The 19,114-nt window shown below is 38.1% G+C and overlaps 1 protein-coding gene across 3 annotated transcripts in view; it reads right to left on the bottom strand.

Moving 5' to 3' along the window:
• Nucleotides 1-5,413: 5,413 nt before the first annotated feature.
• C5H4orf33 (chromosome 5 C4orf33 homolog) overlaps nt 5,414-19,114 on the bottom strand; it is a 39,090-nt gene continuing 25,389 nt past the window's right edge. For 2 of the 3 annotated variants that reach the window (XR_015287278.1, XR_015287281.1), the window contains exon 10: nt 18,069-18,932. The gene's annotated coding sequence lies outside the window, so the exon portion shown is untranslated. Of the gene's footprint in view, nt 5,711-6,818; nt 6,855-7,103; nt 7,282-18,068; nt 18,933-19,114 lie in introns of those variants that run through there. The other variant, XR_015287277.1, reaches the window with a different exon arrangement.

The following is a 19,114-nucleotide window of genomic DNA, read 5'->3' on the forward strand; positions in this document are numbered from 1 at the left end:
TAACCTTTCAGAAAACACAGAAGTGGTAGTTTAATGCCAACTAAAGTTTCAATGTTGAAACAGCTCAGGGAGAGGTAAAGCCAAAAAAGCAGGCAAACCTGGACCTTGATTATATCAGTCCATCAGGTCTATTCACTGGTCTCTGGTGTTGACCATCTGGTTTCAGAAGCAGCACTTCCATGTAAATAAAATTTTACTCAGAGTGAATAACTAATACACATCACCAGCTTTGCCTCCAGTCTAAAGTCACACCTAGACAGAATGGGAAGTGGTATTAGAAAAATATTTAAGATATCAATATATTCTTCCCCCAGATGCAGTCGTATGTGTTAATGCATTAACTCAGCGTTTCCACAGTGCGGACGTGCACGTCCCAAGTGTGCTGAAAGGTTCTACAGACCAATTTACAAACAGTGCCCCAATCCTGCTCACAGACCCCGTAAAACTACAGATTGCTTAATCCATGAGTATCTCCAACTCACTTGCCTGAAGTTGTGCGTGTGCCTAACAGCTTGTACGAGTTGGGCCTGAACAACAAATTGCATTCCTTATGCTTCTGTGATTGAGCATGGAACTGTTTCACCCTCAGCCATCAGCACAAGGCAGCCCCTCAGGCGAGAGGGTGCCTGACCTGATGATGCTACAGGGACAATTGCAGGTAGGGTGATTAAAATTACTCAGACGGAATGAGTTTTAAAATAGGAAGCTTATAAATTATGAAGTATTGCCGGTGCCACGGGGACAGGCTACACGGCAACTTCCACACACCTGCTCTCAGCCGCACACAGACGTGGTTGGAAGGTAAAAGTTGGAATCTTGGCATCGGGCAGAGGAGAAAGCAGAGGGGTGGAACTTCCTGCCGGCACCTTGATAATGAGGGCACAGAAGGAAACAAAACCGTGGGAATTATCAAGCTAAGAGCATTTCTTTTAGCTACAGTATTCATTGCATCAAAATGAAAAGGCTAATTTTGTCATCTGACGGCGGGTGGACGAGCAGCAAAGCACGGGACTGCCATCTACTGTCACGGCTGGAACCTCAGCCATGAGGAAACAGCAATGAGATGTATTCCTGGGAGCTCCTGCAGGACTTGGCCCTTGGCATCCCTGCCCGTGGGACCGGGCCAAAAATCCCGCACCGGGCTGCGCCACCAAGGCACGTTCTGCCTACAGCAACGATATTAAAACGCATCAAGAAGTACAAAGACTCTGATCCTTCCTGACATGTACTGCAAACATAGCAGGGACGAGCTGAAGACCCGAGAGAAAACCAAAAGCAGAGGCAAACTGCAAGACCGAATGTCCGCTCGCATCTGCAGAACCTGAGGCAGGTTCTACCGAGCCAGCCAGCGCGCAAATCCAGCAAAACAAAAACGCATTCATCAGCCTGAAGACTGCTTTTCTCTCAGGAAAACCAGCACCTTTTAATATACACCCAAGCTTTGTGTTCTTACGGCCTGCATCTCCACATTAAGTCGGTGAAGCCTTCAACTCACTGTTTTCTTCTGAAATTATGAATAAATTCTAAGGCACGTTAGCTTAAGGATACTATAAATTCACTGGCTATTCCAGCCACAGAAAAAAAATTAATGCCAAGAAAATCAAGTGCATATATTTTTCTTCTGGTATTCCCTAGGTCTTCCCTTAACTATAAAATCATTTATGGCTAAAATTGGGCTGTCCAACTATTCTATTAATTCCTCATTATGTCCTAAAACATCCATTCAGCATTTTTTTCCTCTACTAATGTAACAGAAAGTCATCTGCTCTATGGAATCTACCGCTTGTTTTTTTTTTTACCCTGTGTATACAAGAAATTGTTGTGCATTTTGTATTAGGTCTTTATTATCTAGTAATGATGGCTTGCTAATTAAATTGGGGTTTAATAGCACAGTTAAATTCTAATTTATGTTTTTGGAGCTTTGTTTAATTCATTTAGTTAAAATGTAATCACTTTCTCACTATTATCTGATATTATACAGGAATAAAAAAAGAATATCAACTCCTCATATTCCGCTGATTTTCTTTTATTAAATCTTGTTAATTATTGCATTTCCCTGAGCAACCATTTTAACCACTCTAAGCTGATTTGAGGGGAGGAGGTAAGGGGACAAGCTGTGTAATTTCTTTGGATTCAGCTCCTTGAAGGAGTCAGAGTACATACTGCATCTCGCTGGGATCCCACTGCACAAATTGCTTTTACACACAGCATCCTTAGAGGTGTGACTCACAACTGACTGCTTTTTTTTTTATTTTTACTTTTTTTTTTGCAACAGTTATGCATGAAAACAGACAAGTAAAGAAAACAGAACAGTTCTTTACCCTTTCCTTCTTGGGCTGTGAAAAACTGCCCCCAGGCAAGTCTGTTTCTAGCAACTTTCATAGGAGCCACTTTGGGGGACTGCAAGGAGACTTTGGGAGTGATTGCACCTCCAGGCCTGCCTCAGAGTGATGCTCCTCCCTATATTCTCACCAGAGCCAGTGTTCTGCCCTTAAATCTTTGCTTTTGTGATAACAGCTTTTTTACAGGCAATCCAGCAGGAGGTGAAAAGGAAAGTACTTGTTCCGTGCATTGTGTAAGATTCAGTCAAACTATAAGGACTCTGGAGAAAAGTGAGTTCTACAGAAGATCTGATCCAGTAGTTCATGTAGTCCTACAGCATATTTTGAGAAAGATGTTTTATTGGGTTGGTAAGAAAAACATTGGGGCAAAAAAAAAACCTTTTGAAAGCTGTGTGCCAAATATCTGTTAAAAAAGAGATCTTACACTTCCAACATTTGAATTTTGAGTCAGTAAGGTTATCTGTAGCCTGGTCACACCAACTTTTACTTTTCATTCTATTCAGAAAGATGTCTCTCTTTTTTTTTTTGTTTTTTTTTTTTGCAAACCAATCCCTAAATACATGTAAGTCAAACGAAAAGGCACAGGATATTTAAACTACCACTACCACGAAACTAAAAATAGTTTTGTTAAACTATAGTTGAACTATTACATATAGATAATCCTGCTCCACTACTAAAAGAGTCAAAACTTTTTTTGATTTACAAATTTTGGTATTGTGTCATTTCAGTTTCAATATCTTTATTTTTAGAAGCGACCCTGGAGAGTCCATCAAAGTGGATCAACCCTCTGCAATCTGCTGCTCCTCAGAAGTCAATAAAAGCTCTTTCTGGAGGCATGAGATATAAGAAAAGGCCCTGAAATTAATTACAGGCCTCTACCCAGTCTAAGGACAGCTGCAACATGTGCAATATTTTCTGATGTTACAAGGACAACTTCTGTGGTTTAGGACTCAAATGTAAATTCAGTTTTGTACGACACTAAAAAAAAAGCAAAATTATAATTTTTGTTACAGACATGCAGTACAGAAGACTTAAGGTTTTTATCTTACTCTTGAGTTATTATTAAAGCTGTTAACATGGAGAGAATTTGCATTTTTTAAAACTGCATGTCATTCATCTCTAAAATTACCCAAATCCCCATCTCAGTGACTGCCTTTAACAATACTGTCAATAGATGAAAGCTTATCAATGATCCTTTGGTTTTCTATATAAAAAGCTAAAATTCTCCTAGGAGCAAGAAAATAGGATGTCATTCTGTGAATATATTTTCAATATGAATAAAATACCTTTTCCTAATATATTTTTTAATAATTTAATTTTAAAACTTATTCAATTATATATATTTTAATTGCATATTTTTGATATATACCAAATACATTTTTACCATGTAGGAGACAATATTAATTTGTTTAGTTTTGACAGTTTGACTTACTTCTAACAGGCACTGTCATTTTCTAGTTGCACACTATGTAGAGAACATGCAACACTACAAACTTTCATTTACCTTTGTGACAGATGCCAAAATGACTTGGGACTAAATAAGCCCAAATTTTTTCTAGAGCATGGAGGAAAGTTAAACCCAGAACCACAACTGAAGTCCCTAAATAAAAGTTTTAGAAAACAAAAGGGGAAAGTATTTTAAATATTTTAAATACAAGGATTTATCTTAGATTTTCTAATAACAACTTCAGCCCTCCAAAATTCTCATGGTCCAGTTATGTTACTGGAAGCAGCACAGTGTTAAGGTCTTGTGCTGCTGCATCCAAACAGAAATGTTATTATTTTAATCTTATTCACATCTACTCTGTAGCTGAAGTGGTCTTCATAGTCTGGACTTCAAACTATGCCTTTTAAACATGAGTACATTACTCAAAAATGTAGAAACTAAATGTAAAAATGTCGATTTTCTAAATAAAGTCTCCCAGGCTTCTACACTGATGTGGGCTGAAATTATCATACCATTAATATCTGAATACCTTCACTTTCTCAGTTCTTCCTGTAAATCATTCCTTTTGAGAGAACAGATTTATTGTCATGCAATAAATGCACACTACACACAATAAATGTGTACTACACACAGTTAATGTGTACTACTTTTGCACTACAAAGGCTGGATTTGTGGAGAAAACTGGATAAAAAGGAACAAATAACTTTTCTAAACATCAGAAAAGCATGTTTAATATCACATATTATGGCTGGTATCCTGGATTCTATACTTTTGTACTTCAGAACAGAAGTTTACAGGGAGATTTCTCCACTGAGCACTGCTGAAACTCAGCCATTACACATTCCCTAACCTAATGTAGGTATTCAGTGCACTGCAGCACAGACCTCTCCAGCCATGGAGTTTGTCTGGAAAATAAGAAGCTCTCTGTCAGGGCTGAAGTGGAGCTCCACACGGGGGAAAAAGAGGACCATAAAAAAGAGTTTTTTTGGGTTTTTTTTAATGACAGTTATTCACAATGCTTCATGAAACTGATTTATATGCCACTGTAAATCCTGGAGAGAGAGAGATTAAAAGGCAAGTGAAGCAGTCATGGCCAAAAGATAAAGATACCAAATCCATTTCAGCTCCACATGCATGGCATGGAAACAGATATGGGCTTGTATGGCATGTACGTTTACACAACAGCACTGAAAATTTGGGGGTTTATAAATTAACTGTGATTTGAAGCCAGAACAATCAGACACACCAAGTCAATGAAATCCATCAAACTGAACCCAAGTAAGCATACAAAAATAATAAAAAGTAATAACATTAGATTAAGAAGAATTAAACAGGAAATAACTCTTCAATGTAATTCAGAGCCATTACAACATAGTTCTCTACAGTCACCTGTTCCTTTGAGCAATGAGGGAAAGCAAAATGCTGCATTTTCCAAATGTCTAATTACAACTGTTCACAAAGCTGATTACAAATTACTGTCAGAAGCTCCAGTTTCCTGAAAAATAGAAAATTCATGGACTAGAATGTGATTATTATAATTTGTGGTGTTCATGGGTTATTGGCTGCACTACCAACATATCACGTCTTGCAGAAATCCTACAGAATCAGACCTGAACCAAGGTAATTCCCACTACAAGCTGAGTCTTCAAGGGATAAAAAAATACATGCTAGAGGAAACACAATACGTGAACATACAATCAGAAGCAGAAAAAAGAATAATTTATATTGAAATCAGTCTCAGGCTCTACTTGCAATTTTTTTTTTTCAGCTAAAAAAGGGCACATACCTTGGCTTCCATCAAAGAGTTGTAAACAGCATATGTGTTATCTCAAGCAAAAAAAAAATCACAGAAACAGGACAACAGCAAATGACATAATAAAATCCAATGCAAGGTTGGTCACCTCATCATTTTCAGGTTGGCCTAGAAGAAGAATCAGAATTTTAAGATGCAAATCTTACTGAAGTTCCTCTCTCTCCATTTTCCTCTGCAAATAAAACCCAGGGGAAATCTGCTCCTGTACTAAGTTCTTTGATAGGCCCAAGCATTACAATGACAGCATTATATGGTTTTAAATAATGCTGAGGATAGTTTCTAAGCCTCTGCATATAATATAATAATACATAACAAGTCACTGTCCTTTTTATTCATCCCATGCTCTGCTACAGAAACTAAAACTCCATACACAAAAAGAGCTCAAAACATATGCAATCAGACACTCAAGGATTTTTCAAAAACTGAATTACAATAGCAAAAAAAATTTAAAAATAAGGAATGATTTTGAAAATGGATGGTACTACTCTTCTAAATCACATTAGCAACTAATAAGTGTCAAGGGCCTGCTATAACTTGGTACCAAAAGAGCATTGTATACAATTGCCTTTGACTAATGGATATTTTATGCTAAAGGATAACTTCTAATTCTGCTGCAAGAAGTGCATACTTGCCAGGCACTGCAGACATTAGGAATTTTGGTTAAGATGTATGAATGGAAACAATCCAGGGGAGAAAAAAATTATACAAACTTAAATGAATCCAGACTGGACACTGGAAGTAAAACTGTGAAGTTTCAGGAATAACCAGTAGAACTCAGAGATAAAGGAAAATAAATTTTGAGTATTACCTGGGGTTTTTTTGTGTCTCAGTAAGAGACAGTATTTATAGGGATGTATCAATTCAATCTATCACTACATAAAACGAATCCTAGGAGGGAGTCAAGAAGAATTTTCTAGAAATAGCATCCTAGTTTGTTAAACACAGTATGGCATGACCCCATTCTCATGTAGCCCAGTAAAAAACAGATTATAGTAGCAGTGGGAGGTATATGGAGTATAAGAATCCCAGTTTTTCTATGAGACTCAATATAAAAAAAAAAAAAATTGGCATTGGATACACTTTATAAGGGCAAAGCCCATCTTCTTTATTTCCATGCTCCCCCAGCCTTTGCAGTTTTTCAAGTCTTACAAACAATATCTAAAAAGACAGTACTTCCCTTGTGAAATATGGGAAACACAGAAGCTTTTTTCTTTACCTCAAGCACAGTCACTGGGATCCAACAGGACAAGTCCTGAAAACATGGTTTTGAATAAAACATTACAAGTAAATAAGAGTGCAGTCAGAGGCTGTGTCTATTAAAAGTATATACTTAATCTCCATCCAAGCAGTACCCCAGGATAAAATGTGTATCTGCACCACCCCTTATGCATTCCCTATTCCTTACATTTCCATTCCCTATTCCCCCTTAGGAATTTCCTTAGGAATTTCCTCCCTTGTTGTTTGGAATTTAAACATTATTCCTTAGCATGCCTGCTTTTACCTGCTGCTTGTTGTGGCACTGTGCTTGCAGGGCTCCGAGTTCTGCAGAAGGGAATATTGAGGACTTTGCCATTGAAAGGAGGCAGCAGGATGCCCTGCACAGTGGCAAGAGGCAGACAGGGTCAGGGAGCTGGGGCAAGTGTGGGTTTCTCTTCCTGAGACTAGAAGTATGAGGAGCTCTGAAAGAGGAGCACAAATTTTATTTAAAAAAAAAAAAAAAAAAACCACAAACCTAAAAAAAAACCAAAAAACCCCACAGGCTTTCAAAATGGCAAAAGGCAACCCCTGTATTAGGATTATCAGGCACAGGATGGACTGGTAAAATCCTTTCCCATCCTTAGCTCTGCCCTCAGCCCCATGGTCAGGTCAAAAATTGCAAGAAATCTCTGGGCGACTCTGATCCCAGTCATCCCTCTGAGCACTTAGGGAAAACATATTTCTTTCTGTCTCTTCATGCCAAGCTGCCCACCAGCCTCTGCACATAAATCCTCAATATTTTATCCTCTTTCAGTAACTTGTATACTACTGCATATCTATCAATAATCAATCCCTCAAGGAAGGAACATTATCATTTTTCCTCCTTTGTCTATAATGGACAATAAAATTCCTGGTGTTAAAAAACAACAGTAATATTCTGATTGCATTAGTTTGCCACTGTTTGCCTGGAACAGAATCAGCCCCTCGAAAAAATGTTATTTTTTGAGGATGGAAGGAACAGAGTGAGTTTTAACCATATTTGATATTGGCCTGCATCGCCCGTAACATCATTTCAGAAAACTCTGAATTCAATCTGGGCTAAAGCAATGCTCCCACAGTTGAAGTTTCTCTTGCATAATTCAGAATTTCCTGGGTATAAGATTTACAGATAAAAAGTTTCTTCCATGCATAAATACTACAGCAATCACTGCTCCCTCAATGTCTATTTCTCCAATTTACTTTTTTATTTCTCACTCTGGCCGTATCTTGCCTTGCTGCATCTCCATCAAAGATGCAAAAATATGCTACAAAGCTAAAATACCTTTCCTCTCCTGTCTGCTGAGTTTCACATTTCCTAATGACTGATACAGAAGCAGGTGCTGTTCCAAAGCCACGGGAAAGAACCGAGTTTGCCATATGACAATAATGCAAAGGCCATAATGCAAAGCTGTTCATGAGAGGGGAAGATGGGAAATTAAACACCTGTAATTAATTTCCTTCACAGAACATCCTCTGGCGACATCTGCACAAACCTCCCTGAGTCAGAAATCCATTTGTGATGTTTTGCAATTGGTTCAAAAGCCAGTTCTGCTCTGCAGAATGACACCAGCAACAGCGATTAAATGAAGATGGAATGCAAGCTCTTGCTGAGCATCCTCTGCTGGAGGTCAGCCCAGCCACTTTATTTGGGAACTTCAGGGAGCTTTTTTATTTTTTGTTTATTTGTTTTCCTTGCCAATTTGTAAATTGTTCTGTTTAACTTGCTTCCCCTTTCCTTAAAAGACTGATGCTATCTGTATCAAAATTATAATAATATATTCACTTATTCATTTCTGAATGCTTCTAGAGCCATATCCCAGAATGTCAAATGATGTTGTAACAGAGATGAGGACAAAACAGGGGGTGCTTGACATCTACTACAGTAAGAGCTGCCAGCCTGAAATAAGTGAAGAAATGTATCATACATATATTTTTCAAATATCTAATGTAACTACATAACAGAGAATTAGAATTAGGTGTTTTTCTGTATCTCTTACCTACTACACATTTACAGAGGAAGAATGCAGTTTGGAACATTCATCTCCTCTGCAGCTATTATCCTGCAGGGATTTTCCAGAAGTGGAACTAAGCACAAGTGACCAGGTAGGATCAATTAACCCATTCATGGTAAAACACTGAAATTACATTTTCAGGGTACACCTAATTAGACATCCAGATTAAAATGCAGAATAATTTAATTAATAAAAATCAAAATCAACAACATCACTGAAATCCTTATTCATACAGCTATGGCTGGAAAACAGCAACAAGCCCAATGTACTTTCCTGAAGCACAAAATCACTGGAAGAACAAATTTCCATTTTGGATGACAAAACAAATCAGACTGACAGACTAACCAAAGGAGGTTTCAACAGCCTGCTCGGCCACCTTATCAAATATATTTAACTGCCACAAGGAGGTTTTATAATAAAAGTGTTCAGCAACATTGGTAACTTAGATTAAGTGGTCACAGTAACCTTCCTTGATCTTCTGCCTTCTCATTTTACTAATACAACCTAATATACAATTTCCCCATTTTACTGAAACTGAGTTCGATAAGATCATGTTTTCAACATTTTTTTTTTCCACAATAATCCCTAAGCCGCTTTCTTGATCAGTGTGCTGGATGATTGTTCCACTTAGCAGGTATTCCCAAGATTATTTAGTTTCTGTTACTTTTAATAAGCTTACATTTCTGCACATTGAACTCTATCTCTCTGCTGTTGGCCTAGTCTCAAGGGAAACACTTCCTTCTAATATTGATTGCACCATGCATTATTTGTTTTGCCTTTAATCCTGGCATGTGGAATCCTGGAGGTTTTCTTTTCAATATTCTATTTCAAGTCAGCTTGAGTGATGTCAAGAGAACTGGCTCATCCAGTTCAGCAAAGAAATAAATGCTTTTTGAAGAAAAAAAAAATAATCTTTGCTTCCATATGAATTTAAGTGTTCCTCAGCAACCAAAAAAAAATGAAGTTCATGTTTCATACAACGTAAGAATTGTAAGTTATGTATTGCCATAAATAACCTGCATAATTATAACAGCAACAGTCAGAAAAATATTACCTTGAATCCAGCTCTCACTTAGGAGGGGAGGAACATGCTTTAGACAGATCTGCTTTGAGGTTCTTTCCTATCTGTGTTCTGAGAGGCTAAAGCCTTGGAAACACACGCACTTACCCATGTCTAAAACCCTCCTAAAGGAAAACGCAAAAACATCCTGGAGGTGACTGGCACATGAGATATTTTTATGTCTGAAACGTAGAAGATTTATTTTCCATTAAGATAACTTCCTAAAGACACTTCAAGGACTCTAAACCACTATGAAATCCAAAGGTTTGTAAAACACATATATTACTGTGGTGGTGCATCACAGGCACCGCGGTGACTCTTTGTGTCTCTGTGCACACACGTGTGCATTTGCCACAGCAAACATGGGGGAAATGCTGCTCTCTCAGATGTTTAAGTTATTTAGGTATCTAAGTAAGCTGGGCCTGTAAGTAAGTTTAAGTTATAAGCTGAGCTAAATGCTGTTAAGTGTTGTTCCTTTATTAAATTAAAACTTAAGTACTGTTGAGTGCTGTTAAGCCTGCTGTCAGGCCATATTCCCTTTTTTTCCTTGCCCTTTCTCCTTCTTTGTCACATGTACCTAAAAACACATACATACACAGAGATAGTTTTCTGTTTATTTCTGCTTGGATTGACTGACTGGATTTTATTTCTTACTTTCTCCCTCAGTGTGCCTTAACCCTCTAGTAATTAGCAGACTGAGCATTGCCAATGAGCTTTTTCATGCTGTCACTTAATATTAAATCCCTTTTTTTGTTGAGACCCTTGCCAGTCATCCTCTAAGCGATCTGAAGCACTCCTTCTCACCAATTATATTTAAGGAAAGATTGTTAATTTAAACAGAGGAGTTTGCTTTCAAAAATCAAGTTTTTTAACAGACTCACAATTGTGAGTGACACAGCTCCATCTGGATGGTTAGGTTTTGAATGCAGCTACATATGCGGCCTAATAGAACGCTCTCTTTAAAATCACAGCCTCCTTTACCACTCATATTTCAGCAGTATTTCCTGATATGATGAAGCAGTTGCTCATCTAATTTCTGAAGGGCTTTGTTTAGCTCGGTGACAGCGATGATTATGTGCAAAATTATCAGTTATCTGGTATTATTATCAAGCGGCACCATCTTCATACATATTTACAGAAAACTCTCTCCCTGGCTGTTCTACTTGTTTCCACGGAATGAGTATGTTTACTTGAACACTGCCTTTTGAAAAACATCAGAGAAATCACTTATATGCAAAATCATTGTGATTAGGCTCTGTGAAAGCTACAGAAGGGTTTATGCTCCAGCAGCCACCTTAGCAGGGCTTGAATTTTGAACAGGAACTCGGCCCTAGTGGCACAAAGGAGTTGGCACAGAAGCATGTCAGTCTCCCCCTGCTCTCCCTCATCCCTCAGCCCCCACTGGCACGCTTTTCCAGGAAAGGAGGGCAAGTGAGGGCAGTCAGTGCTATTCCAAAAGCAGCTTTAGTTCTCCATTAGCTTCCTGCCAAGAAATCTGCAGGGTCAACAGGGAATGTTGTTAGGAAGGCACAACGTTGGTGCTTGGGGTTAAAGAGTTATTGCAGTGTAAACTTTGTTAAACACTTAGAATATCTGAAAAAATACACTGTAAGCTCAGAAAAGGAATGTCTGCACTGAATATTCCTCTCATTCCTCTAATAATGGACCAAATCTGTGTCTGTGTAACTTTACTTTCCTCCACAAGAAATTCCCTATCTTCTATTTCCATATTATTATCTGCTTCAATTGTGAAATTTTATTTCTTCATTGCTCTGATTCTGGTAGCAGCTCTCTACAAGCTGAGTCCTATCAGAAAAATTAGGGGGTTCTTTCCTTTTCAGTGACCTGTACATCAGTTTATATTCATAAATGTATAAATGAAAGAAGCCTTTTTTACATTCTGAGACTCTAGGAAGCAAATTCCTTCAATAGCTTCTTCAAGGAATGTTCACTGTCTCAACTGCAAGATCCATAATGGCTTCCTGGAAATGCTTCAGGGTATAGAGAATAGAATATTTTTTACTAGAATGGTAGGGAGCCTTTACTAGATTAACCGCAAAATTAAGTCTCAAATTAAAGCTACTTTGCAAATTCTGCTAGCATCCTCATCAAGCTCTGGGAAACACTATGCATTTCCAGGGATTTTCATGTTACATTTAGAGAGAAGACTATCATTCTGTGCAAATCTTACAGTGTCGAGATTAATCACACACAACCAAGGTAGCAAAGGTGGGTGTGCAGTAACCATAAGCTCCCTCCATAATCCTTAGGGATCAGTGGCAGGAAGCAATTCAGCTCTTCCAAGGAATGGATGACTTCTGGAGTGTGCTCACCTCCCCTGAGTGACTACAGAGAGATGCTGACAAAACAACATTCTCATGTTGGGCGTATCAGCGTAGCGCTGAAACTCGAGTAGCAGGAAGGCCCAAGCTCTTCCTGACTATCAAATACTGCTCCACTAGATAAAAATAACATGGGTACACACATTTCTTTCTCAGCATCAAACATACCAGGGGATCAAATAGAAGAACCTTGCCCAGCTAATTGGGACCCATTTGCATGTCAAAGAGCTATGAACAGTACAGCAGCCACCAACTGTTTATCCTAACTTCATTTTGAGCTCCCATTCCCTTTGCAGAGCTCATCATAACAATTATACAATTATTATATTATACAATTGTTCCTAACTTCATTTAAATACCTGCATCTGGAGACAAAGGCCCAGCAGTAAAAAGGCCCCCTAGGTTTCCCTTAAAACCTTTGCCCGTAGCACTTGCATGTAAAAGGAGGAACGACTTTGCCCAAGTGTTTATTCAGGAACATGCTGAACAAGATCAATTGTCATTAATTGTAATAAAATCATTACAATCATTAATGCCACTTGGTGTTCATAGCAAAGTGGACTCATTAAGGAGAAAAAGTGGTGGTGTGTCCACAGCCTTGTAAGGAAACAAGGATTATTGTAAATCAACCAAGCTTCACCAGCAAAAGAGCAGCACTAGTGGCTCAGAGCAGCACCACCAGACATCAGGTTAGCTTATTTGATCCTGTTTTAAAATCCCTTTCTTTAAAACTTCAACTACTATTTCCAACAGGACAAGGTTTAAACTGCTTACTGTAACACAAAACCACCTTCCTCGATGTATAATTGAAGCAGTCAATAAATAAGGCAAGTAATGGAAAACTGGGCACTATATACAACAGTAAATATTTGACTGGGTCTTCAAAAGCAAATTGCAGCATTTCAATATTTACTTGCACTCAGAATTGCTGATGGTTTCCCTGCTGTGCAGTAAAAGAGAAAAATTATAAGTGCATTCATAATCACTTGACCTTCCTTCTAAAAAACTACATTTGCCAAAATATTCTCTGTTTTCCCATTGTTTGTGAAATAGAAAATGTAAATAGCAAACACATTTGGAAGTGCTACTGGTTTGAAACAGCGTCTCAAACTTTGATTTTCCTATCTGCCTTCTGCCCTAGAGCCAACAGCAATTTCTCACTTTGACAAGACAGATCTGGTGCCCTCAAACTGTACCAGCATGAACTATCATCAGCACTCGCTGAGCATCCATCTCATGTTAGACACAGTTTGTGCTACAATGGCAATCGTAAGAGTAACATGGGCTGCCTGCAGACGGCTCTTTGATTCCTAGCAAAAATGAGTCCTCTTGTTTCTTACTTTCACTGGTGTAAAATCCATGGAAGATAGATGACAGGTACCTTATCTCTTTAACTATGTGGTCTCTTGATGGCAAACCATCACCATACGCAGCGATAAGGACACAGCAAAATATTCCATTTTTATCGTTCAAAATATTGGGAAGAAATCTCATCTGAAATAGTAACAATGGCCTGCCTGCCCAAACCTTTCTTCAGAATTAAGTGTCTATTTAATTCAACCAGGTGACACAAAAATTCACCTCATTTTCTGCCCCCCACCTGTCAGGTACGCAACTGGTACCAAATTATGAATCTCATCTTCATCTCCACCAGGGAAATAATTAAACTAGGCTATGCACTCTTCCTAGGATTGGTAGTATGATGTAGTTTATTTTCTTTTAAAGGTTCAATCTGACTCTTATTCTGAAATACTCTATAAATGAGGGGCCAAATCCTTGGTTGTGGCTGAAAGCATCTCTTCAGCATTATCTGTATTTTTCCACATCAAACCTTGAGTTTTCAGGGTGAAAAGTGAAAGGAGAGGGCAGATTTTTCTCACATTGACCAACAGAAGTTAGACCACGAGGCTAAGCAAGACTTCTAGGCTGTCCTTGGAGCCAGTATGGAGAAATCTCCATCTCCAGAGGGCACTCCATCCCATTCCACAACAAATGTCACACTACACAACTGCAGCCACCTATTTGTTCACCAGTGAATAAAGAAAATAGATGCTTTTTGTCAGGAAAGTAAAGATGAGGAAGTCATCTCAGAGAGTCTCTGTCCAGAGCAAACCATGTAATACATCGATAAAAGCAAACCTCAACCTGCATTTGTGGAATGGTGGCTACAGCAGAGCAGTAATTCCTGGCCCAACTGTACATCAACAGCTAGAGTGCTTTAGGGAAAAATTAAGAATATGTTATGATTAAGTATAACTATGCTACATATATTTACAGTCTGCTAAAGATAAAATGCTACACAAATGTAACAGAGTATTTTTTTTCTCTACAATCAAAACACTCTTTTATGAAGGGAAATGTGTTCTTTTTCAAAAACTTGGCTGAAACCCTTGGCTGAAAAGCATTAGCCCATCACTTACCTGAGAGACTGGGTTTTATGGATGACTGTGAAAGGAAAAAAATTTGCCAAGCCTAATTTTATATTTTCCTACCTTTGTCAGCTTGTGTGAGTAACTTCTATCCCATTTTGCACCGCTTTTAATATATTAAAAATAATGAATAAAGGAGGTTCTAATGGGAGAAGTCAAATATGACAAAATAATTAAATTATTAAGCATCCAGAAATCTCTTGCTTTTCAGATCTATGAGTTAAATATATGGCAATTCAATTTCCTTAAACACTTGACAGGACCTATTTTGTATGAGATTTCTTTGCTAACAGGCTTTCAGTCACATTAAGTGTTCACAAAGTGCACAGAAGCTGTATTTTACTGCACAGCCCTAATTGAGCTGTCTGGGCTAAAGTAGCTGAATGTTACAGAAATGTTTATTATACAAATCCATTTACTCTCAAACTAGAAAAGGACATTCCTGTACATCTGAGTGTAATTTATCCTAGAAAAAAGAAAGCAAAAGGTCTTTTATCACCCTCTCAGATCAGTGAATTATGCTTATGGACTTCTTTTACAACTCAAAATCTGATTTTGCTCCAAACTGCAAAAGAGCAAAGTCTCAAATGCCTCAGTTATTTTTCAATTACATTTAATATCTCTTTCTCAACAAGAAGTATAACTTATTGCAGCATTCCATAGCTACCTCAGCAGCACTCTATGAATGGGGAAAGGATGTATTTTTGTGTTCAAAATACATCTTGCTGTCCATTTCTGCTGTTTTCCTATAACTGCATTTAGTATTTGTTTATCCAATTCTTTTGAGCATCTAACCACCTAATTTAAGTTAAATGTTTAGACACAGAGAAGTTACACAGAAAACAAGTAAAAAATCCTAAAACCTGCACGTGAAACACAATTGTGGCTGAAATATCACACATCTCCAGAGTCCCCATCTATCTATCTATCCCACAGGTTTTCCTCATGGCAGCAAAGGGGGCAGATGATGGAAATCAACTTCTCTCAAACAGGATAATAAAACTCAACTCTGCTACAGAGTAGGGACATGTTGCAGGACCCAATTCAAGCGGTAAAAGTTGGAGCGAAGATATTCTAGACATAAGAACCTTAAATACAAACTTGACCTGATTTCCTCATTTCCAAATACCCCTGTAATTTCTTATTAAATATTAAAAGGTGCTGGGGTGGGGGGAGAAAGGCACAAAACAAAGCAAAACAAAACCGCAACACACAAAAATTATATTTTGGTTTAAACCCAGCTTTTGCCTCAATCTGGTCCTACTTAGGCAACCCAAGGCACTTCAAGCTGGAAAGACAAAAGGGCAAAGAACACTAATGAAAAGCAGAGTTTGACAACTGTGTTCATTGTTATCCATAAGGCTCCAAAATAAAGTAATCTAAAAACATTTTTAGCAGGTCTCCCTCCCAACACACCAACAGTGTAATTACAGGCAGGAATATTAGACCACAAGATGGAAAGGAACTTGGACACAGGACCATAGAGTAGTCTCTGCTCCCCTCTCAAATACTCTTTCCTACCTCTGCTTTTCTAACTAATTCTATTTTATTTCATTTACTTTTCTCAAGTGTCCTCTGATTACAGTTCAGTGTCCACCAGAAATGCACCTTGACTGACCAATTTTTCCCCTATGTCCATGCTTGGCAAGCATTTAATAGTAATTAAAAACATCTCTATTTTTGGAGAGTGCATAGATAACCAAGAGGCAGTGACTTTGATTGATAGTCACTGTCTTGGAAACTGGAGGATGAAATTTTTTGTGTGAATTTAATTTCCTTGAAGGCAGGCTGGGTAGGTAATATGTTCCAAAAGATCCCTGAGACATATTTTTGCCACATGCCACGTTGCTTAGAAAGATGGTACAAATACCAGTGATTGGCACAATGAAAGAGATTTGTTGCAGCCATCTGAATTAAGCATCTCATTTGCTCTGGAACATATCATCTTCTCAGTATTCCTCGACCCTCTTTAGTAGCATGACACACCAACAGAATGAGCAATACAACTGCAGTGAAGCAACTTTCATTGCCGAGAAATTAAGAGAGGAACTGAATCTGGTGGATTTCAAAATAATGATGAGATACATCAGCAAGGAACAGTGTCACAGGATCGTCACAGTATGCAGATGTACGTGAAACAGAGCTACTTCATGGGCTGCATATCAAATTCCAGCATGGAAATTGTTAAGGTAATTCTGACACAGAAAAAGTTTCAGAAGGGAGAAAACACGAAAGCCAGACACAAAAGCTACCTCAAATATTAGGAGGCGTGAGTTAACTCAGTGGATTTTAAAGTATTTGAAGCTGAAATCTACCATTAAGGTCACCTTTAAACAAAAGGGAAAAAAAGCCCTGAATACAAGTATAGCCTCTAGTAACAAAGAAATCCTGCACAAAAATTTCTAGTTTGTTGAACACATTTCGCAGTTCTGTCCATTAATAATGTTAAATAGCACGACTTTATATCTGAGAAAAATTTGCTAATTTTCTTCTTCCCTCTTTTCAAGGCTGGACAGGAAATATCTTTTAATCCTCAGTACAACATTGCCTGGGATTAATTTGAATCTTACTTCCAAGTGGATTTAGCAAAAGTGATTTGAACCACCTATTATAAAAGCTCTAGGTGATCTTAAACATCACACAAGCTAAACTAAATGGTATATAATACCAATTACAATTACAAGTGTTATTACCAATAACACTTCTCAGGACTTCAGGACAGGTCTCCCTGAGATGAACAGTTTATTTGAAATACATATTTCGGGAAAAATGGTAGTGTTGGTTTAGTTCTTTTAAACACAGATGAACAGTTTATTATGAAGAAAATAGCATAATCAAGATGTATTCCATGAAACAGAGTGGGGTGAGATACATCAAAACCTCTACTCAAGTGATTCTTTTGCTGACTTTAATATATTCTTGCTTTAAGGTTATTGCTTTAATAAAGTGCCCTCTGCCATTTTATGTTATAGTGGCTTTAGCTTTTATATTGTGTAGTAAGTATGATTAAGATCTTCTGCCTGTTCACTTGCCATAATAAGGAATTCATCTTTTATATCTTAAATATATATATATATATACTTGCTGTCACTAAAACTTGAGGGACAAAGCTGAAAACTTAAATCTCAGGCAACCTTAAACCCCTCAAGCAAGGAGGACTTCTCAGCACCTCATGACTCAGCAGCAGGGCTTCTTTAATAAACATCCCACCTGTGACATCACCTAAACAATAAAAATTCAAACTTCAAACTGAAGTACTTTTCTAATGGATTTACCTTGGTATTTTTAAAATACAGGGATTTTTTTGCTGCTCGTGCACACTGCCTACAACATTTTTACATGTTATATCACAGTAGTTATTCTATCACACCATTACATATGTAAAAATAGCATTAATAATGTTTTTGATTCCTTTATTTCACCAAAAAGCCATTTCTGGATGAAACTGGATGAAACAGTGGGTAGATAAAATAGGAAGTAGTGCAAAAAGCTGTATATGGGGAAAGAGTGGCAGAGAGATGCTGCTTCAGTCACCCCTGCCACAAAAGGGACAGTTTAGAACCACACTGTCACTGCTGCTGCCACACACACTGGGCAGGAAGACAAGAGAGTAGAGACACAATTCAGCTTTGCTGCACGTTCTTTATCTCAGTAGGAAAGAAATGCTGCCTGGCAAAATCTTCCACAACTGCTCAGCCTTTCCATTACACATTCCTAGTAACCCCAGAAAGCTGCCAGGCTTCCTGCTTCCTTCCTCTTCAAACAAGTGTTAGGAATACCTTTGGATGTGTATAGATGGACATTGGAAAAGGACACTGAACCCCTCCATTGCAGGGAATAGGCTCTGCTTTCAGGCTTCCTTGCAGATTTTCAGGGCAGCTCCAGCACAGATGTCACAGTTGTAGGGCACACCCCCTTTCCCTGTCACACACACCTGTGCTGGCTCCACTCTCACTGCTTCCATGAAGTTATTATTCCAGCACTCTCATCACTGAAACCTCAAAGCTTGTTTTTTCATGTTAGGCAGATGCACCCCTCTTTCCCTCTTCCAGTAAGCACTCAAAGTGTTTTAGTGTGCTTATTGTTTCACAGAGACCAAACAGCAAATTTCTCCTCAACATGACATCTTCTGATCCCCTGAAGCCTTTCACACAAGCTGGAATTTAGACACACAGGTGAAGTGGGAACTGAGAAGTTGCTCCATCTCTGCCTATGTTGTCCATGCTGCCATGGCTCCATGCTGCCAGGTCTCTTTTTTAAACCAAAAATAAAAACATTAAAAAAATAAAATTAAAAAGCAGCTGTGCACTTGCAAAAAGTTACACTATATTCTTTACAAAACAAACAAAAAAAAAAAACAACAACCTAAACATTTAGACAGATCTAAAATGAATTTTCCTGCTTTGGGCTGCCACCCTGTAGAAAATTCTGGC

This window comes from Cyanistes caeruleus, chromosome 5 (assembly GCF_971803275.1).
Source record: "Cyanistes caeruleus chromosome 5, bCyaCae1.hap1.1, whole genome shotgun sequence".
NCBI lineage: Eukaryota > Metazoa > Chordata > Aves > Passeriformes > Paridae > Cyanistes > Cyanistes caeruleus.